General features: G+C 37.2%; 1 pseudogene; it reads right to left on the bottom strand.

Moving 5' to 3' along the window:
• Nucleotides 1-8,225: 8,225 nt before the first annotated feature.
• Nucleotides 8,226-9,060, bottom strand: Rpl7a-ps14 (ribosomal protein L7a, pseudogene 14; annotated as a pseudogene).
• Nucleotides 9,061-14,539: the final 5,479 nt, after the last annotated feature.

Here is a 14,539-nt window from a genome sequence, read left to right as displayed (position 1 = left end):
GAGAGGGATCCATCCCATCAGCAGACATGAGACTATTGCTGATGTCAAGAAGTGCTTACTTACAGGAGCCCAAGTATAGCTGTCCCCTGAGAAACTCTGCCAGAGCCTGACCAGTATTGATGCGGATGTACACAGCCAAACATAGGACTTAGCACAGGCAACCAATGGAGAAGATAGGGCAAGGACTGTAGGAGCTGAAGAGGTTTGCAGCCCCTTAAGAAGAACCACAATATCCACCAACCAGACCGCTCAAAGCTCCCAGGGACTAAACCACCAACCAAAGAGTACACATGGAGGGACCTATGGCTCCAGCTGGATCTGTAGCAGAGGATCGCATCACTGAGAGGGGAGCTCCTTGATCCTGTGAAGGCTCAATGACCAGAGGAAGGGGAATACTAGAACACTGAATCAGGAGTGTATGGACAGAGGGGGGAGCACCCTCATAGAGGCAGGGAAGGGGAGCAGGGAATAAGGCGTTTGTGGAGGGGAAACTGGGAAGGGGGATAACATTTGAAATGTAAATAAATAAAATAAACAATAAAATATATATGACAGAAAAGAAGACTCCGACAGCTGTACCTTCAGTTCTGTGTGATATAATCTCTTATAGCCTCCTTGCATCTGTATTCACTTTCTTGTACCCCGCACCAAAATGCACACCTTAATAATAAAATACCTTAAATATTTAAATGATTTTCATGCGCTTCAACATGTTGCAATATGTAAATATCCTGACAACCTGAATTGATCCTCAGAACCCGCAAGGAGGTCCGCAATTTCTACAATATTTTCTTGTAAACTCAACAAAGTGACGTCACACATATTAGTTGTAAGTTAAACTGGTCTGAGTAAGGTCCAATTTAATGTTTCCTAAATATTCTTTTTCAAGTACTTACACTCATGCCTGCCTAATACCATGGTTCTGATGTGGCTTTTCTCCCGAAGATGCATGTGGTAGAGGTTGCTTTTCCTGGGCATGATGATGAGAGGCACAGAGACTTTCAAGATGTAGGGCACTGTATATTTGTTAAGTGCCTATGTATTATTGTTTCTAGAACTCATTCTCCTCGGACCCTGAATTAGTTCCTGAGAGAAATGTCAAAATTGAATAAGCTCAACTCTCACGCCCCTCTGGATTCTTATGTCACCAAATAGCTTTCCCATTTTCAGAGAAATTTCACCGTGATGCCCTCTTTGATGAGGCTACACTCCACAGGTCTTTTAGTGAGCCAAGGCTATTATATTGTATTTAAGTCTCTCTAACTGAACTACATAACTCTCTTAAACATTGAAAGACTGATCGGGTTTATTCATAAGAACAACAGCACAAATTAAAATCACATAAATATGCAAATTTGCCAATTACATTATACTAATGATCTGGAAGCATTTTCTACTCACTGTCCCGAATGGTAGTACTTTAAGTACCCTGATCGTGGCTGTACATACTAAGGAACGTTGGTCTGTTGACTCAAATGTGAGATAAATAGGCCATAATCTTTATTCCAGCCCCTCTCAGTTTCAACACAGGACAAAGACTTTCCCTACATCTATTCCAGTAGCAATTCTCATACATGCTTAGGATTTTGATTATTTCTAAATATTTAAATAGTGGATTAACAACTGTCATTTTTTTGGCAGGAGAGGTAGATAAGACTACTCAGTAATGAGTGTACTGGCTGTGGACCTAATCAGACCTCGCAACTGTGCCCTTGCTGAGTGGGTACCCCAAAACACTGGACATGCATAGATTCAGGTGCTTTACGTGTACCTGTCTTTGATTTCTGTTTCATAAACTCTTAATACCATTCATTTACTTTCCACAATATGGTGGATTTGTATTTGATGCACTCTTTTCTCTCAGAGATGTTTTTTGGTGCTTATTATTTTTAAAAAATTCTTCTTTATAAGCTTAAAAAGCAAGCAATTTGCTGTTTCAAAAGTTGGTATTAGTATTATCAAGATAATATTAAATTAAAAAATATATTAAATTTAGAAAATAAAGGAGACATTATTCCCTGGTTTTGAGAATATTCTTATCGAAAAATCAGGATTTGTTATTCTTTTATTCAAACAATCTTTATTTTATTTTATTTTTTTTATTAACTTGAGTATTTCTTTTTTTTTTTTTTCCGGAGCTGGGGACCGAACCCAGGGCCTTGCGCTTCCTAGGTAAGCGCTCTACCACTGAGCTAAATCCCCAGCCCCCTTGAGTATTTCTTATATACATTTCAAGTGTTATTCCCTTTCCCAGTTTCCGGGCAAACATCCCCCTTCCCCCTCCCCTTCTTTATGGGCATTCCCCTCCCCATCCTCCCCCCCCCCTTGCCGCCCTCCCCCCAACAATCTAGTTCACTGGGGGTTCAGTCTTAGCAGGACCCAGGGCTTCCCCTTCCACTGGTGCTCTTACTAGGATATTCATTGCTACCTATGAGGTCAGAGTCCAGGGTCAGTCCATGTATAGTCTTTAGGTAGTGGCTTAGTCCCTGGAAGCTCTGGTTGCTTGACATTGTTGTACATATGGGGTCTCGAGCCCCTTCAAGCTCTTCCAGTTCTTTCTCTGATTCCTTCAATGGGGGTCCTATTCTCAATTCAGTGGTTTGCTGCTGGCATTCGCCTCTGTGTTTGCTGTATTCTGGCTGTGTCTCTCAGGAGCGATCTACATCCGACTCCTGTCGGCCTGCACTTCTTTGCTTCATCCATCTTGTCTAATTGGATGACTGTATATGCATGGGCCACATGTGGGGCAGGCTCTGAATGGGTGTTCCTTCTGTGTCTGTTTTAATCTTTGCCTCTCTCTTCCCTGCCAAGGGTATTCTTGTTCCCCTTTTAAAGAAGGAGTGAAGCATTCACATTTTGATCATCCGTCTTGAGTTTCATTTGTTCTAGGCATCTAGGGTAATTCAAGCATTTGGGCTAATAGCCACTTATCAATGAGTGCATACCATGTGTGTTTTTCTGTGATTGGGTTACCTCACTCAGGATGATATTTTCCAGTTCTGACCATTTGCCTACGAATTTCATAAAGTCATTGTTTTTGTTAGCTGAGTAATATTCCATTGTGTAGATGTACCTTTTAAAAGTAATGTGAAGCATTTCAAAATCGACCTCACATAATTGCTGAAACACACTTTTATTTATAATGATGGTGTATGGATATCCATGTTTATGTGGATTTGTTCTTTGATGTACACGAACACATGCATCTGTATGGATAATTACTTCTCATTAATAGATCTTGATATAATTGTTTATAAAATGTACAATATATAAAATTTCTTAAAATGTTTGTAGATTTATTAATGATTAAACACTGTATACCCATAAAAACATTATCCAAAGCAAAGCAATTTAGTATACAAGCAAAGTGCAGTGACTTTTTATAATTTTTTTCTCCATTGTATAAATGACTGCATGGATGGGCACTTCTAGTATATGGTTATGAGCTATACCACCATTAATATTCAGGTATACACATACACACACACACACACACACACACACACACACAATTGTGCGTTTAGGAACTAGTTGTGCATTGTTCTATATACAGAGTGTAAACATCTTTAAATTGGCAAGGTAATTTGTGATGTTTCCCCACAGTTTTTACTACTGTTAAACACAGCATATTTTAACTGCAGTCCCGTCTGCCTGGTTATTTGTTTCCAAATAGTATGAATCTGAGCTAGTCCGATATACTCTGTGAGTGAAATTCTCCTTTCCTCAACCCTCAACATCTACAAGGATGCCTTACTAGCTGAGCAAAACATCCTCCTTCAACTGTTCCTGACTCCAACATGCTTAACTCTCTATGTCCACATTGCATCTTTCAATCTTGCCCATTTGATTTTCAACTTATGTAGACAAATTTCCCATTTCATTCATTGTTTTCTTGTCTATGTATCTGCTAATATGTTCTTACCTTAAAACATCTATATCTTGCTTCCAATGTGAAATGTTAAAACACAAATATAATCATAATGTGGTGACTATAAAATGGCTGTTGCTCATAAACAGCTACAGTATTAATGCACAATTCACATAGATTCCCAAAATAGCCAAGTTCATGACAGGCCTCCTAGCTAGCTGTGCTTCCTGGAAAGCACTTCCCACACACTACAAATTTCTCCCATTAAAATACTGTCAAGACTTGCCCCCACCTAGCTTTTAAGATCAGGTGAGATTGGGCATACGCAGGGTATCCCTGTAGACTCATCAAGTATCTTGTATTTAATTATACCAGTTCTATTTTCAAGGTTGTTTTGTTTTCATCCTTTTCTCCAGGCTTTAGACATTTATCATTCATACCATCTTAGCTATTAATATCTTAGCTCTTTTCCTGCATTCTTCCCCCAAAGATAGATGTGATGTATGTCTCCTAAACTATTCAATGGATTAATACTTACCAGCACCCCTAGGGTTTTCACCCACATATAACAAGGCTGTCTCTATATGTACAGGTTTAGGAACTATGAGGCACATTTTTTTTTATCTAATAAAATGGTTCTTTAAGAATTCAAGTGTAGATGTCCCCTATTTCTTTTTCATGCCAGGAACATAAATGATGTTCTTTTAATCTATGATGTCCATTCTGCATCTAGAGTCCAATTCTTTTTCTCAGAATTACCTGACCCGTTTGTTATTTTATACTGCACAGTGATCTTTGCCCTCCAGAGCAGCATTTTAAATTTCGCTTAATATTGAAAAATTAATTTATGAGTGCTCAGAGGAACATTTATAATGATCATTCTCGACTATGATACTTTATCCAACATTATCTTAAAATTTCAGATGAGTTGATGTTTGATAACCTGCGGGTGTCTATTTGATACATGAAACTTCTCTAATGGCTTTAAGGTTTTAACGTATTTCTACCAACTCGGAATCTTAGGGAAATCTCTACTTTCATTGCGTTGTGCTATCTATATACAATTCTAAATCAAGAAAAATTGCATAGCTTTTAATCGACTTCTGAATGTTCTACTTCTACAGGCCTTAAAAGCCCTGTTTGGCGAGAAAATAAGTCCTTGTTATCGTTTTTTGAAAATAAGTTTTGGTTCTTTGAAAAATTAAATATTTTCTTCTTTACCCAAATTTATCTTACATAATTTTATACATTTCTGTGTATATAATAACTTTGTTATGGTTTAGCATTACCCCAACATAAAGAATGGTATTACAGAATTTCAATGTTAGAAAGGTTGAGGACAACTATTCTAAATTATTCATACATGGAAATAAAATATCCTCTGTCCTGCATGCCCTTTTGGGACTGGGTTACCTTTATAGAAAAATAGAAGGAAGGATTGTAGGAGGGGATAAGAACTCCATAGGAAGACCAACAGAGACCTAAGCTGGACCCTTAGAGTTCTCAGTGTCTGAACCACCAACTAAAAACATATTCAGGCTGGACTTAGACCTCTCCGCACGTATGTATCAAATGTGCTGCTTGGCCTTCATGTGGATCCGAAAAACTGGAGCAGGTCTATCTCTATAATTATTACCTGAACATGGGATATGCTCTTCTAACTGGGCTGCCTAGTCTGACCTCAGTAGGAGAGGAAACTTGAAATGCCAGGGTGGGGGAGATATTCAAGCGGGCCACACCTGCTCAGAGGAGAAGGGGAAGGGGAGTGGGAAAAGGATTGAGGTAGGGATGACTAGGAAGATGGTGGTGAGCAGGATGTAAAGTGAATAAGTAAGTAAGTAAATAAATAAATAAATAATAAAATAAAATAAAATAAAATAAAATGTTCATCCTATGTGTTGAAAGACATACAGATTTATGAGTTATGTTCCAAGTTCAGAGGTATTAAAATGTGAAAGTATGCACTTATAATTTTGTCAAACTGTAGTAGTTTAGAGTCTATTGTACTTAGCAAGTCTACATTAGTTCATGAAAACAAATCCAAAAAATCCGAGGCTAGATGTTATATCAAAAAGCAGCAAGTGAGGAAAAGATTATCATTAAAATAAAACAAGGAATTATTTATTCTGAAGTTAATCTCCTTTATTTTTATACAGATTATCTTCATATCGTCTGTAAATGAGCGCTTAAAGAACTTGAGTCTAGATATAAATGTTCTAAAGTGGCAAAATCAATGTCAAACCTCCCAAATCCCTGTTAAGACTCTCCATTGCCTCTCTCTGTGTTCTGCTTGCAGGCAGGTTCCAACCTGTTTATTCATTCATTCAACTGGCATGGCATTTAGGAATTCTGCCTTCATTGTCCTGAGGATCATGCGTTCTCTCCTGCAAAGAGAACACCTATAATAGATACTTAATGGCAACAACAAGGCAAGGAACCACCACCATGACAGCTGCTCATGAATGCCTCAGGGTCTAGAAGGCAGGCTGAAAACAAAGGTGCACAGGGCCATTAAGATGATGATACTTCTCTCAGGAGTCAAGGCTGACAAATGCAGGAACAAGATGATTTCCTGACCTGACCTCTGGCATGGCATCTTGACAAAGGGAAGAAGCCAAATATTCTGTGCAGCCACCCTGTGCCTTCTCCACTTCAAGTCACACTTGTAAGTACACGCTGGTTGGAAGTGAAATTGCAATTTTAGTGATTTTTATTATCAGAGGAGATAAGTATATCAAGATGAATTTAAGAAAAAAATAACAAGTTCATGCCCAATCACTTTCTAAATTGTCTTATAAAATGACTGTAAATGGGTCACTTAAATTGATCTGCTTCCTCCCCAAGGTTCAGGGAAGAACAAAGAAGTATAGCAAGACAGAAAGTGTAAGAAACAGGAGTGATATAAAATATTCTTCTCTGGAAATTAACTGGCTGCTGCACAATGTACTCACGACCATTGCAGTTATCTGCAAAAGATAAAACCAACTTAAAATTCCAACACGAATAGAGAGGGGCTCCCATACCCCAACACTAGCTGAGGAGAGATGGGCAGTTTACTGCTGCTGGTGTAAAAGAAAGGTCACTTCTCTGAGTTTTGCTGCAAAAAAGCTACAAATTCCCCATGGATACACACCACACTGTGCACATATGTTCAGCACTACCTTGAGGTTTAGTGAGTTAATAGGAAGGAAGGAAGGAAAAAAGACATTTTAAAAAGAGAACTTGAAACTAGGATAAGATACAATGAGAGATCCTAGTAGAGTTTGGAAAAAAGTGAGGGATGGATATGATCAAACATTGTACACAAACACATGCGCGCGCGCACACACACACACACACACACACACACACACATGAATACTTAATATTTTAATGTTTTCTGAATATTAAAAAATAAACTTAACACTTACAATGTTATTCTTACTATACATATTGTAATAATAAAATACAAATCTGCTGTGACATGAAAATGATCTTTCATACCTTTGTTAAACACTTTTCAGATGAAAAATACTAAATTTTGTAATTTGACTTCATGATACATGTTCTTTGAATTTAATATAGCGTCATTCAATTTCTGGGAGTAAGTATTTCTCTCCTTGTTAAAAGCTTGAGAAAAAGACTTTGAGATTTTAATATAAATACAATTCTTTTCTCTTTCTTCCTTCTAAACCTTTCAATATATTCTTCCTTGTTTTAAATTCTTAGCCTCTATTTCTCAATATTTGTTATTGAATACATATATGTACACATGTATAGAGTATCTCCTAGTATGCATGAAGAAACAGTGTAAGACATGAAAGTACTATATTTATATAATATTCTAAAAAGAAAAGAAAATATTTACATCATTGACATAATTTTATTTTTTCGGATAGATTTGTAAACTATAAGTTTTATATATATAAGTTTTATATATATAAGTTTTCACACACATATATTAGCATATTTAGTATATGTTTACTTAATTTTGTTCACCTATCTATTGTATTTCATGGCACTGTGACATTTTCAACAGTTTTAATTGAGAGGGATTCTGTCATAAAGTTTATCCCTGATATGTATTATAAATTTTGTGCATAATATCTAGATTAGAGAAATCCTGGACCACAGGACAACTCCATGTTTAATTGTTTAAAGACGTGGCAAAGGTAGCCATTTGCAGACTAAGAGTCCTCACTTCTCCCTGTAGTGTATTTGTCTAGTTTACTGCATTCTATTCATATTCGTAAATTTTCAGGATTTTGTTTCACTTAATTTCCAGAAAGTTTTCTCTATGCTTCATACACTGGACATCTTTTCATAGGTTTATTGGTGACCTACTCATGGTCTTTGGGAACCAATATTTTCTCTTCTTTTAACTTTCGTAATTATATTTATGTACAGAAAACTTAAGTGTACATTTAACACAGCTTAGTGGCCAGTTCTTTAGCCTTTGCCTTTTCCAGCTTGGCAATGTGAGCTTAGGACCCAGGACGTTGCCTCCCCAGTGGCGGCGGATCTCGTCATATCTGTCATTATAATTGGTCCTAATAGCTTCCACCAGCTTAGCCAGAGCACCCTTGTCTTCCGAGTTAACCTGTGTGAAGGCAAGAGTGGTGCATGTCTTCCTGTGGACCAGGCGCCCCAGACTGGCTTTTCCTTTGATGATATAGTAGGGCACCCCCATCTTTCGACACAGGGCAGGCAGGAAAACTACCAACTCAATGGGGTCTACATCATGGGCAATCACCACCAGCTGAGCCTTCTTGTTCTCCACCAAAGTGGTGACTGTATTGACCCTGCTCAGAGGACAGGTGGTCTCTGAGTTGGGACGTCCCCTTTGTCACCAGCTTTCTTCTCAGCGCCAGCCAGCAACCTTTGCTTCTTCTGCTTTGTCTCTGACCTGTACTTGTGGGTAAGGTTAAGCAGCTGAGTAGCTGCTTGCCAGTCCAGGGCCTGGGTGAACTGGTTAATGGCAGGAGGTACTCTGAGCCGCTTATAGAGGATAACTTTTGCCGCTGCAGCCTGATGTAACGGAGCCATTTGACGAAGAGTGTTAGATCTCTTTGGGGCTGGATGTCCTGCCCAATGCCGAAGTTCTTAGGCCTTTTCTCCAACAAAGGAGTGAACACCTTTTTGGCCTCCTGTTTCTTGACGTCGGCGGGGGCCGGGGCCACGTTCTTCCCCTTGGCCTTCTTTCCTCTGGACATCTCGCTCGGCTGTAGGGGAGAGTGTTAAGAGTGTTTTCAATGGATTACTTGCTTGTGTCACTTTTCACCCGTGACTGTGCTCAAAGAAACACTTGTGATGGGTTTGGGTCCCGGGAACCTGACATGTACTTGACTTTCAAATACTTTCCTCATTCTGTTAAAATAAGTCTATCGTTCTCATTTTAAATATCGCCTTTAGAAAATGAACCTAGGAATTTTGTGGTGGACCATTGGGAATAAGGAAAATTGAAAGAAGGTCGATCGCAGGACTTACATAGTAAGAGAGAACCCGTTCCAGTAGGTGTGTTGCTGTACATGCACGTGTGTATAGATGCATGGATACATGCATGTACCCATACACAGAATAAAATCCAATCATTTGAATTCTGAATTTCACAGTTTTGTTTAATTTAAATTTATCATAATTACTAATAAGAAATGGAGGAATAGCTTAAACTTAGTAAGGATTTTGATGATTACTTTTAGTTGTAAAATGTGTCGATGTTCCTAAATTGTAAAATAGTATGGAAAGACAGCAATTGAGCGGAACTATGAATAGATGCAGAAAAAATTATTTGTATTTTTTTATATTTTCTAAGTTTCTTCTACATAAACAGTGCTTCATTGTGTGGTAAAATTCCATTTGAAATAATAAAATAAAAGGTAATAATGAATGCCATTTCTCCATTTTTTTCATTAATATGTACATGTGTGTCTGCTGTGGGTTTTATGGGATACATGTTAAACGCCAGAAGTTTGCTAAAAGGAAGAACCATGCAAATATAATTTTATTCTAATTAATAAGCTCTGGATGAGAGACACATGAAGACACATCAAAAGAACTATAGAAAAAGTAAAGAAACATTTGGATAAATAAATAGAAAAAGAGGCCTGGATGCTGCACCGTGGTAGAAAAGCTGGTGTCAGAAAGTCCTGGGTTTGACTTTTAACCTTGAAGTAAGAATCCATAGAAATTCCAAAAGTGGGTGCATTCTGACTGAAAATGCTTTATGAAGTTTACAAGTATAGCAGGTTGATTTATAGAAAAGCTGTAAAGTGTTAATTTTCTTAAAAATGCTCAAAGTTTTTTAAACAGATGCTTAATCTGGGAATGGCGGATCTGCTGAGGTCACCTTTCTTAAGGTTCTAAGGAATTAGGAAAAGAATCGGAAACAAATATGTCTCCCAGCAAGCTTCTCCTCCAGTTCTATCTCCTAGGAGAACTTGGCAGCATCCATCCATTTTTACCCTGTTAACTTTGTTCTCTCACCCTGTTCGTTCACTTTGTGTTGACTCTTGGCTATATAAACTTTTGTGTCTCAAGGCATAAAACACAACTCGCGGCTTTTTGGAAGGTCACCTTGGCAATTCCACAGGTCATCACATTTCTGATGGCCTAGTTTACTTCGGGCTCTTCGTGCATTTAAATAGAGTATCTTTCTCCCATAATTATTTTAACCATGTCATTGTCAAAAGAATATGTATGCTGTTTTCACCATTATTACCAAGCTTATTTAGTCTTCACACATTAAAATATTTATTGAAGAAGATAAAGGGAATGACAAAATATAGAGGGACGTGACTTGAAATATTTCTAGAAAAAATATTTGAAATCTCCAGACAAATAGGTTAGATGAACTAAGAAATTAAAACCCAGCTTTTTTGGACTAGTGAAATGAGATTGACATCATTTAATCCAGGCTTTATTTTAACTTAATCCTCAAAGAAGTAAAAAGAATCACTTAAAGGGCCCTCCTTAAGTTTTCAAAACTGAACGAGAAAAGGTGTTCACAGTTTATGATGTCCCTGTCATGAAAAAATATATATTTTATGTATGGAATATGAAAAACTACACAAGCTTCAATGGAGTAGTACTGGAACCTCTGAGAATCCGAAGAACATAGACTACAAAAATTAAAAAAAAAAAACTGCTTTATTATCTGTTCACTCTGTCTTCTCCGTGGGCACTTATCATGGTGTACAGAGGTTAAGAACTATTTCTATGGAAGGACAAAGAAATATTTCAATTTCAAGGTTTCCTTTGTAATGTTAGAAGCTATTATTTCTTTACTGTAACAAGAGCACAACCATACAATGGCAAGCCCTGCGTACTTATGCAAGCTCTTGTACAGTGTCTGTTCATTGGGCAAAATCAGGAAGTAGGTCAGGGTTCATCCTGTGAATTTGTTGACACTTGCTTTAAGATTCTTCATTTCTATTGTACATTTCCAAAGATTCACATTCCTTTTTACTATATCAGCATTTCAACGGAATGTGGGGAAAGTTACATTTTTCTTAAAGGATAGAAATGACATAAGTCCACACCTTTTACCACATACATTGAATTTATTTACTTGCTATCAAACAAAATGTTCATGCTTAAAATTATAAATACCTTTGCCTGTAGCTTATTGATACATTTCTGTTTGGTGATAGTTCCTACAATAGTAGCTTTGCGTTGCTGAGCAATAACTCAATTAATAAAAGTTATAATATCTTGGCACAACTCCATAGGAAGAACAACAATGTCAACCAACCAGAAACCCCAGAGTTCCCAGGGACTAAACCACCAACCAAAGAGTACACATTGAGGTACCCATGTCTCAAGCCAAATATGCAGCTATCCTGGTAGGAAATCAATGAGAGGAGAAGCCTTTAGTCCTGAGAAGGCTTGATGCCCCAGTGTAGAAGAATGCCAGGGCAGGGAGGCAGGAGTGTGTGGGTGGATGGGTGAGTACCCTCATAGAAGCAGGGAGAGGGAGAATGGCAAGGGGGTTTCCAGAGGGAAAACTGGGAAATGGGATAACATTTGAGATGTAAATAAATAAAGTATCTAATAAAAAAGTTGTAATATCTACATCCTCATTGAATATGGAAATTTTTGCAAAATTTGAAATGGATTTTTTTTAAAGTAAATCACATATCCAACAGTAACTGGTGCTGGTTCAGATAAAATATTAAAATTGAAGTTGAATTTTATTAAATAACATTTTTAAAATTATCAATATCCCATATTCAAGAATCTTTGAAATTGCCCCAGTAAAAACACCCAAGATTGTGGGAAGGGTATTGTGTTTAAAGTAAGTAGTTAAATAGTTCAGAATTTGTTATTGTGTTTATTTTAATATGACAACAACTTTTCAGGGCAATAGATGCCCAAATATTACAACTGTTATAAAATGTACAGTCATCAAGGGATAGATAAGTTAGACTGAGAAGTTGCTAGATATGTCTTCCATAATATTTTATATTATTCATCTTTAAATAGTGTACTTAGAACTGGGGATGTAGCTTTGTTGGTAAAGTATTTAACTAGCATGCTGAAAGACCTAGTTTTAGTCTCATTTTTCCATCATCACGTATCAAAATCTCACATCTGTAATCACTCCTCAGTGCTAGAGGAATTGAGTCTCACCTAAGTATCAAGAACTGAAGACCCCCACAAGTCTAATGCCTCTGGCTTCCATGGGTTGTAGCACTGATGTACACAAAGACATAAACAGATCTACAAGTATGCATGATTAAAGGTAACACACACACACACACACACACACACACACACACACACACACACAGAGACAGAGAGACAGAGACAGAGACAGAGAGTCAGAGAGACAGAAAAGGCTTACACAAACACAAGCACATTTACATTTATTAAAAAGAAATTTGAGGGAAAATAAATATGGTTTTGCTTTATAGCACTTTTTAAGCTAGTTTAGCTTCCTAATAATAAATTGGTACTAAATTTTAACACAAAATGATTATTTTTAATTCATGTATAGTAATAAAATATCACTTGTTATATGTTTCTTCCTTTTCAATGTTCTCCAAATTTGAGATAAAAATAATTTCATAATTGTGATCTATTTGTTTTCTAATTTTTGCTACAGTTTGCTTCTCTACAGCTACACAGATAAAAAAATTTTCTAATTTACATGCGTGGGAAAATTTCGCTAAACTTTACTCATTTCTCAAGGACAATAGATCATAACATATTGAAAGATTTAATAACACTGCTTGAAGATTTTTTAAAAAGTAATTAAGACACAGGGTTTGTAATGGTTTTTCATACTCAACAATTTCATTTTTCTACAATGAGATGTTTAAGCCACACAAAAATGTATTTATTAGCATTCTCTCCAAACTCTGTTGTGATATTGGAATACAGTAATTCACACAGTGAAACCCCTTTCTTTTATATTGATTGTATGTATGTGGGTACACTGTTGCTGTCTTCAGATACTCCAGAAGAAAGCAGCAGATCCCATTATAGATAGTTGTGAGCCACCATGTGTTTGCTGGGAATTGAACTCAGGACCTCTGGAAGAGAAGTCAGTGTTCTTAACCACTGAGCAATCTCTCCAGCCCGGAAACCCCTTTTGTTATGGAGTTATTTTCCTAAGAATTTATATTCTCTCTCTCTCTCTCTCTCTCTCTCTCTCTCTCTTCTCTCTCTCTCTCTCTCTCTCTCTCTCTCTCTCTCTCTCTCTCTCTGCCTGTCTCTCTGGCTCTATCTCTGGCTCTCTGCCTCTCCTGTCTCTGTCTGTTTTTGTTTATATACATCAGTTTTTCTCCACTGTCAATCATTAAAAAGAACAAGCAGTATAAGGAGAAGATGATAGATATAGCTAATAGCAGGCTGTTTTGTACCAAATATATCAGGACTTCAATTATCCTTTTATTAAGATTCCCCTGCTCGTGATCAGGATCTTGGTCTATTGATTATTCTTCAAGAAAATATCTTTAAGTAATGAACCCAATAATTTTTATTACCCTCTGTATTAGTCGGGGTTCTCTAGAGCCACGGAATTTATGGAATGTCTATTGTGATGACTTACAGTTCATAGTCCAACTAGCCCAAAAATGGGCAGCTGTGGATGGAAAGTCTTCTGTAGAAGTAGGTTCCAATATATAGGCTGGCAATTAAATTTCAGAGAACTCCGCATCTCAGAGAACTCGGAGTTCTCCTTGCTTCAGTCTCCTGGGATTAAAGACGTGTACTATCCTGCCTGGGTGTAAGCTTTTCATGGCCAGTATTCCTCAAGATCTCCATGTTAAAATCCAGGTCAGAAACTTGTGTCTTCCAGCCTCAAGATCTGGATCACAGGTGTGCCCTCTAGTTCTGAATTGTAGTTCAATCCACATATAGTCAGGTTGACAACTAGGAATAGCCTTCTCATCCTCCCATTTGCAGTTACATTTTAGGTAACTGAAATGAATTAGGGAATTATAGATTATTATCTAATAATGAAGCACACACCATGACATGCTGTTTTAAATGCTATGAGAGGGATATGTTCTCTTTAAAGTATTGCATTTGGAACAGGTTCTCACTCAGTAGCCTCAAAATGTTTTTCCATCATTACATGCTAGACTTACAAGTGTGCATCTCTGAGCCCAGCTTCCCTTTAATAATCTGATAAATCTTTAATAGCCCTTGAAAATTTCAAATTCACTAGAAAAGTTTAGGAAATAAATT

Source organism: Rattus norvegicus, chromosome 16 (assembly GCF_021556685.1).
Source record: "Rattus norvegicus strain SHRSP/BbbUtx chromosome 16, alternate assembly SHRSP_T2T, whole genome shotgun sequence".
In the NCBI taxonomy this organism is placed as follows: domain Eukaryota; kingdom Metazoa; phylum Chordata; class Mammalia; order Rodentia; family Muridae; genus Rattus; species Rattus norvegicus.
The sequence above is the reverse complement of the archived record's forward strand: the minus strand, read 5'-3'. Positions and strand labels throughout refer to the sequence as shown.